The sequence below is a fragment of the Mesitornis unicolor genome, unplaced genomic scaffold (genome assembly GCF_000695765.1).
Source record: "Mesitornis unicolor isolate BGI_N332 unplaced genomic scaffold, ASM69576v1 scaffold20198, whole genome shotgun sequence".
Taxonomy (NCBI): domain Eukaryota; kingdom Metazoa; phylum Chordata; class Aves; order Mesitornithiformes; family Mesitornithidae; genus Mesitornis; species Mesitornis unicolor.
The window spans coordinates 14,056-20,383 of NW_010204131.1; the positions used below are offsets into that span (position 1 = coordinate 14,056).

Here is a 6,328-nt window from a genome sequence, read left to right on the forward strand (position 1 = left end):
ATGTTGTTGCTGAGGGTATGTTTACCTAACAGTCCTTGGGCTGTACTTCCCTCTGGGAGTACTGACCTGTGGCTGGGGGATATGGGAAGTGCGAAATCAGGTCTATCTGCCTGGGTTTGGTGGATAGCTGTAATGTGAATTCATATAAACTGGAATGCTGCTATACCAGTTACATAGCATTAGCATTTTTCACAGAAAAATCGTGCTAAGCAGCTGAGAAGTTTGTATGTCATTGCAAGATAGGTGTTTCACTAGGACTTTAGTGGAAAATCTGGCTTGCACTTGTGCACCTCAGTGTGGGCATATTTCTTCCAATAACCATAATTCTCACATACACTGCATTAAAGGAAATCAGAACTTGTAGTTTCATTAACCCTGATACTGTAGCATAGTATTATTAAGGGTATGTTGCATTGTGTCGGCATTTTGTTTTCTACTCTTCCTTCCTGCACTGTGTAGTTTCTGAAGTATAAGCTTCCAGAAGGTCTAACCCTAAACTGAATGTTATGCCCAGTATCCCTGCAAAAAATGTCCATGATTCCTCCTGTAGTTCTTTCCCGTCTGTTTTAGAAAAAGAATAATTTGAAATAACTAGAAAACATCTGTTTCACCACATCATGAATCGCCTTATATATATAAACACAAGAGGAGGGGAAAGGGGAGGAACACTGGGAGTCAGACTAGGTCCCATTGGTTGTGTGTGGTGTGGTCTGACAGCCAATGACGGACCTCAAGCAATGACAACTTCCCAACCAGCCTGGGGAGGAGGGAGAATGAAGGAGAAAAAAAAAACCAAACCTGTCAATAGTGTTATAAAAGTTAGCAATTAGAAGGACCAGGTCTCTTTGTCTGCAACCACCTCACCAGAAGCTTGTAGCAGCAGAGGCACTGTCCACAAACAAGTAAGTATAATAATTTCATTTCTAAACTGTAAAAGTAGTATGTATATCAGCAGCTGAGACACAATGTGTTTATCTAAAGTGGGCTTGGGGAGTTGTTTTGGGGTTTGTTTTTAATTTTTTTGTTCCAGGAACAGCTTGCAAGAAATAAGCACTTGGCTATTCTGCAGTGATCTTCCAATGTGACCCATGTGCCACTAACACTGGCTTTCTAACTTAGCTTAGTAATTCACAGCTCCTGGAGTAGGTGAACCCTTGGTGTAAGGGGACTAGAGCAGTAACACACCTGCATTTCTTTCTGCTGCTTTGTGTTGTGTGTGTTTGTTTATGCTTGTGGAGTACATAAATTTATGTTTTGTGTGGAGAAGAAAGAGGACTGGAGAATGCAGCTGGTCTTGACAAATACCAATGATGACAGAAGTAATTATGCATATTTGTTGTGCCGCTTCTTCTGAAGTATTAGTGCAGAAGTGTGGATAAGATTCTTTGGCAGAGGGATGTAAGGTAGTCTGCAGCACAGGTAACTGAAAACTGCTCCTGCATTAGGCTGTAACCTCTCAAGTTGTGAGCAGCTTCAGGAAAGTGTTCAACAATCTCAAATCCTCACTGATACTCTGATCCTCCATCCCTTTCTCAACTCTCTTATGTGCCTGGCACCCAAAACTGTTTTTAGCCCACCTGAAACCCTCACCACCTGAAACCCTCACCACCGCTTCCCCCAGCTTCCCCAGCTGGCATCACAAGACTTGAATTCTCGTGCAAGTCTGACAGCATTTTTTTACCTTCTCTGAGAAAAACGCAGCTACATCCTAATGAGCCCACTAACTTCCAAGAAACCAGTTTCTTGCCACCTCAGCCATCTCTAGCCATCGTGAGTTCTCCAGGAGTGCCCTGCACTGACTGCAGAGGCCAGGTCCCTGAGTACATAACCTCCTTTCATACTTGCTAGAGAGATGAAATGGGGTGCATTTGCTCAGGGCTTGAGTATAGCCCTGAGGCTAATGTGGGAATCAGGACAGGGAACTGCAGGTCACACATACTCCCGTTCACTTGAGACAGGGTGTTGAAGCAAGGTCCCTAGACAGAGCATGAAGATGGAAGAACTCTTGTTCCCACCCTCATAAGAGAGAGCAAAAGCCAACCAGGCAATTTACCATCATATATGCCCGAAAGAACCTATTGGGTGAAAGGTGAAAAGTGAAATTAGTGTGTCAAGCAAAAATATCTGATGCTTTTTCTAGGTGACAAAAGTCTGAATATCTCTTTTTGTCCCATACCCTTGACTTACTTTTTAGAACCCAGAAATGAAACATTTTGATATACTGAAACCTTCATTGCAAAGATGGAGAAACATCCTGTTCTTCCCTCAGAGCTCCTTTCTACATGTAGGAGGCACTGCTGCCACTTCAGTGCCCTAAAGCAAGTATTCACACAGAATCATAGGGTAATTCAGGCTGAAAGGAACATTAAGAGGACTGTAGCCCAACCTCCTGCTCAAGGCAAGGTTAGACACAAGGTCAGAGTAGGGTCCTCTTGGGTTTATTGAGGTGGGTCTTGGCAACCTCCAGGGATGGAGACACCATACCCTCTCTGTCAACCTGCTCCACTGCTTGGCTGTCCCAGTACTGAAAAAAATTATTCTTATCCAACCCAAATCTCTCAAGTTTCAGCTTATGCCTGGTGTCTCTCACTCTCCTGTCACATGCTGCTGTGAAGAGCCTGGCTCTGTCTCTTTGATCCCTACCCTGTAGGTTTTGGAGGTTGCTGAGAGGTGCCCCCGAAGCTATCTCTGCTAAAGGCTGAACTACACCCAGCTCTGCAGCCTTCTCAAAGAGCAAGTGCTTCATCACCTTCTCGGTGGCATCTGCTGAACTCACTCCAGTTCATCAATATCTTTCCTGTACTGCAGGGACCTAACACTGGATGCAGTACCCAGATGTGATTCAAAGAGGGGGATAACCCTTGTCCTCCCTGGCTCTCTTAGCTGGACCTCTGCTCGCACAGAATGCAGCTGGCCATAGTTTCTGGCCATTGTTTTGTCCCAGTTCAGCTTACTGCCTGACAGAGCCCTGGGTCTTCTCCAAAGTGCTGTTCCCCCGTCCCACTAGCCCTGGTGGTTTCACTGCCAGGGCTCTGCCCCCAGGCAATGGCTGGACATTTGTCCTGGGTGAACTTCATGGTGCTCCTGTTGGTCTCTTCCTGCTCCCCTATCCAGGCTCCTCTGGGTGGCTGCCCAGAAATCAAGCATATCGACTAGTCCTGCCAGCTTGCTGTCATCTGCAGGCTAGATAAGAATGTGCTCTGTCAACAGGACAGGGCCAGGCTTGCTAAACCGTTCATAACTATCAGTTTGCCCAATGCCCAAGTAAACAGACGTACTTAGAAATAGCTTTTTAATGGAGCTCCATAGAGAAGTGAGGCCAGTAACTAGATTTATCCACTGTAATATAATGTGCATAACTCATTATGTGTCTGTCTCTTCCAAGCATACAAGTGTAAATGAGGAGTAAAACCCATTAGGTCAACACTGTGTCTATATGTGATGGGTAAAATTTTTGAATACTTTTCATTCTCCCTATTAACTGTATTTATCTACTTATTTATGCAACTTTTGCTTCTTCAAACCCTGCCCTTTGGAAGCAGAATCCCTTGTGTGCACAGTGCAATGACATGCTTATGTGGTTTGTATTGTTAACTGTCAGAGATGATGTTGAAGGACTGTGTTTACTACTAACTGAACAGGAAAAGCTACATGCATGGGATACAAACCAGTTTTTGAGAGTTTGGTCCTGCACTTTTGGAACCAATTTTATAAAAGCAAGCAATGAAGAGACCCAAGAAAAAATATTGCAGGTTCTAATCCAATCTTTTCCCATCTGTAAACCAGGACTCGGGTGAGATTTTCTGTAAGATTAGAAGATGACAGTCACTTCAGGTGGTTGGAAAGAAAATACACCAATGAAGTATTATTGTTTCTACAACCTGAAGTGGAATTTAACCGTTCCTTGTGCTGTTTGTCTTGCCTTTTCTCTTTGGTTCTCACTATTAATATTAACAGGATGCAGTGCTTGTTCTGATATTCATGAAGCTATTTCCCTGGCAGTCCTCCAGTTTGGTAGCTGAGAAAAACTTGAGACTTCAGCAGTACAATATTTACTTTTACAACTGTGTAGTCCCCTTTTTCCCTTCCCCCACCTCCTGCTGGTCACAGGCTGGAGGCTGAAACATGAACTTTGTTTGCTTAAGGAGCTGGTGAAGTCTGACAAACACTCAAGTTAGCCATAAAGCTGTGTTCTTTGTGCATTCTATGCAGTTTTATTCTTTTGGGTTTTTTCCCTTCACTTTTAAAAAATCTTGTGTAACCAGTTACCAGAAAGAGAATACATTGTATTGATACAATGTCCAATCAATGTGAAATCACTTGAGCTTTTGACATATGATAATAGCCCACAGTCTAAAATGGATAAATAAAAATAAAACTTCCTGAAAAACTTCAGTGTGGGACAACTCTTAGATACTGGTACTGAGGACACAGTCCCTTTGAGCTTTTTCCTGCCTGGAAAAGTTGTCAAATTACACAAATAAAGCAGAATAATAAGACAAATAGGCTTTGTTTTTGAAGAATTAAATTAGTTGTGCAGCTTTGACACCCTGGGCACAACTGTTTTTCCTCAAGACATATAAGGTGACATATCCACCCCTTTAAGGGGGACATCAGTGTTACTGTAGATGTGCTGGGAGCTTATTACTCTTTACAAGGCAGCTGTATGAAGTGTTGCTGACATGTAAGACTTCTCCACTCCCCTTTAAATGCTTAGAGCAGGCTCTTGCATCAGAGACACCCTTTCTGAATCCAACAGGGAAGATCCTCAGACATTATGCTCCTCATGAAAGAATCACAGAAAGATAAAGTCCTAAATCAAGGATCCTTGAACATTCTTGACCTTAGAGCTATCCACTGCTGTTTTGCACACATTTGTTCACCATTTCACTTAGAAAAACCGTGCATTTTATTAATCATTGTTGCTCAGCAGAGTAGCTGGGAACTGCTCACTCAAATTGTTTTGGGAAGTCTTTTGCCAAATCTCCACCTACTCTTTCACACTGAATGAGATACTTGCATGGAAAGTGGAAGTAATCTACTGTCTTCCAATTCATCGTTTTGGAACTACACTGTATTGCTTCAGTCTCTCAGAGTATTCACTTGGATCAGCATTATCTGCTGAAAACTCACATTTCCATGTTTTGGCAGTTTGCTTTGCAGGCTGGTTTTGAGTGGTAACTGTCTTTTTGTTATCTTTATGCAAACACTGGAAACAAGCAATATACAACAGACGTAAGTGTCATTGCTTATTGCATTGCTGGAGAGAAAGTATATCCATAATAACATAACTACAGTGAATGATGATCTTGTAATTCAGCCAACTGGATTAAAGATTATCTGGGTACACCTACTTGTGCTGCAGCATACCTCAAAACTGCAACTCTGAAATCCCATTACTGATTTAGCAGTTCACTAGCTTTGACCTTGGACAAGATCATATTCTTGCCAGATCACAATTTTTCAGTCTTTTCCACAGAGACTGTGAATTACTGGAGTGATTCCTCATCATTTTGCATAGCAGTTTATTTAACAGTGCTATAGTTTTGACTGAGGTGCTTATAACACAAACTATTATTACAGTAATCATAATAACCAGCCAGTTTCCTATTTCTAAGAGACATATCAAACACAGAAAGCAGGTGAAGGATAAGGAGGGTTACAAGTGAACTTAATTAGCTATGCAGTATAAAACACAGCTCTTCAAGTACTTTTAGGTGGGCTGAGCAGGATAAGAGCTGGGAGTGATGGAGTTGTGGTCACCACAGTAGAAGGATGCTTCCCAGAGCACAGCCTGACACACATAGAGAGGGGTTCAGCAAAGGCTGCTTCTGCAAGAACACAGGAAGGCATTTCAGCCCTTGGGAAAGGAGGGAATCCTCTTTCATTTGACAGTCTTCATCACGCACTCCTTCAAATTCCCTCTGAACTTCGAATTTCTGACTTATCATTGGTTAAGTTGCATAGGATGAATTCTAGTCTCAAACAACTCACAGAAAGGTAAAGCAGACATCTGGACACTGGATCTGACTGGTCTGTACTGGTAGACAATACCATTTGAATCGTGCACAATAACATTACCAATACCAAAGTACCTTCAACTATGAACCAAAGACACGAATTTACAGCTGTCACAGTACTGTGATAATACTGCTGCCAGAAAATTTTGGCAGCAGTTGGCATGGTGCACAGAACTTCAGTGATGTTGGCACTTACCCTATCAAGAGCAGCAGCCAGACCCCTGATCCTGTCTCTCCATTACACCCATGAGCAGGGAGGGCAAGAACAAGGATCCCTCGGCAACACAGGATCTGTGTGCAGGGAAAGA

General features: G+C 42.7%; 1 protein-coding gene across 1 annotated transcript in view; it reads left to right on the plus strand.

Moving 5' to 3' along the window:
* Positions 1-808: 808 nt before the first annotated feature.
* The window catches only part of ALDOB (aldolase B, fructose-bisphosphate), a 9,682-nt gene continuing 4,162 nt past the window's right edge, over positions 809-6,328 (plus strand). The window contains exon 1 of the mRNA XM_010190960.1: positions 809-902. The gene's annotated coding sequence lies outside the window, so the exon portion shown is untranslated. The remainder of the gene's footprint in view (positions 903-6,328) is intronic.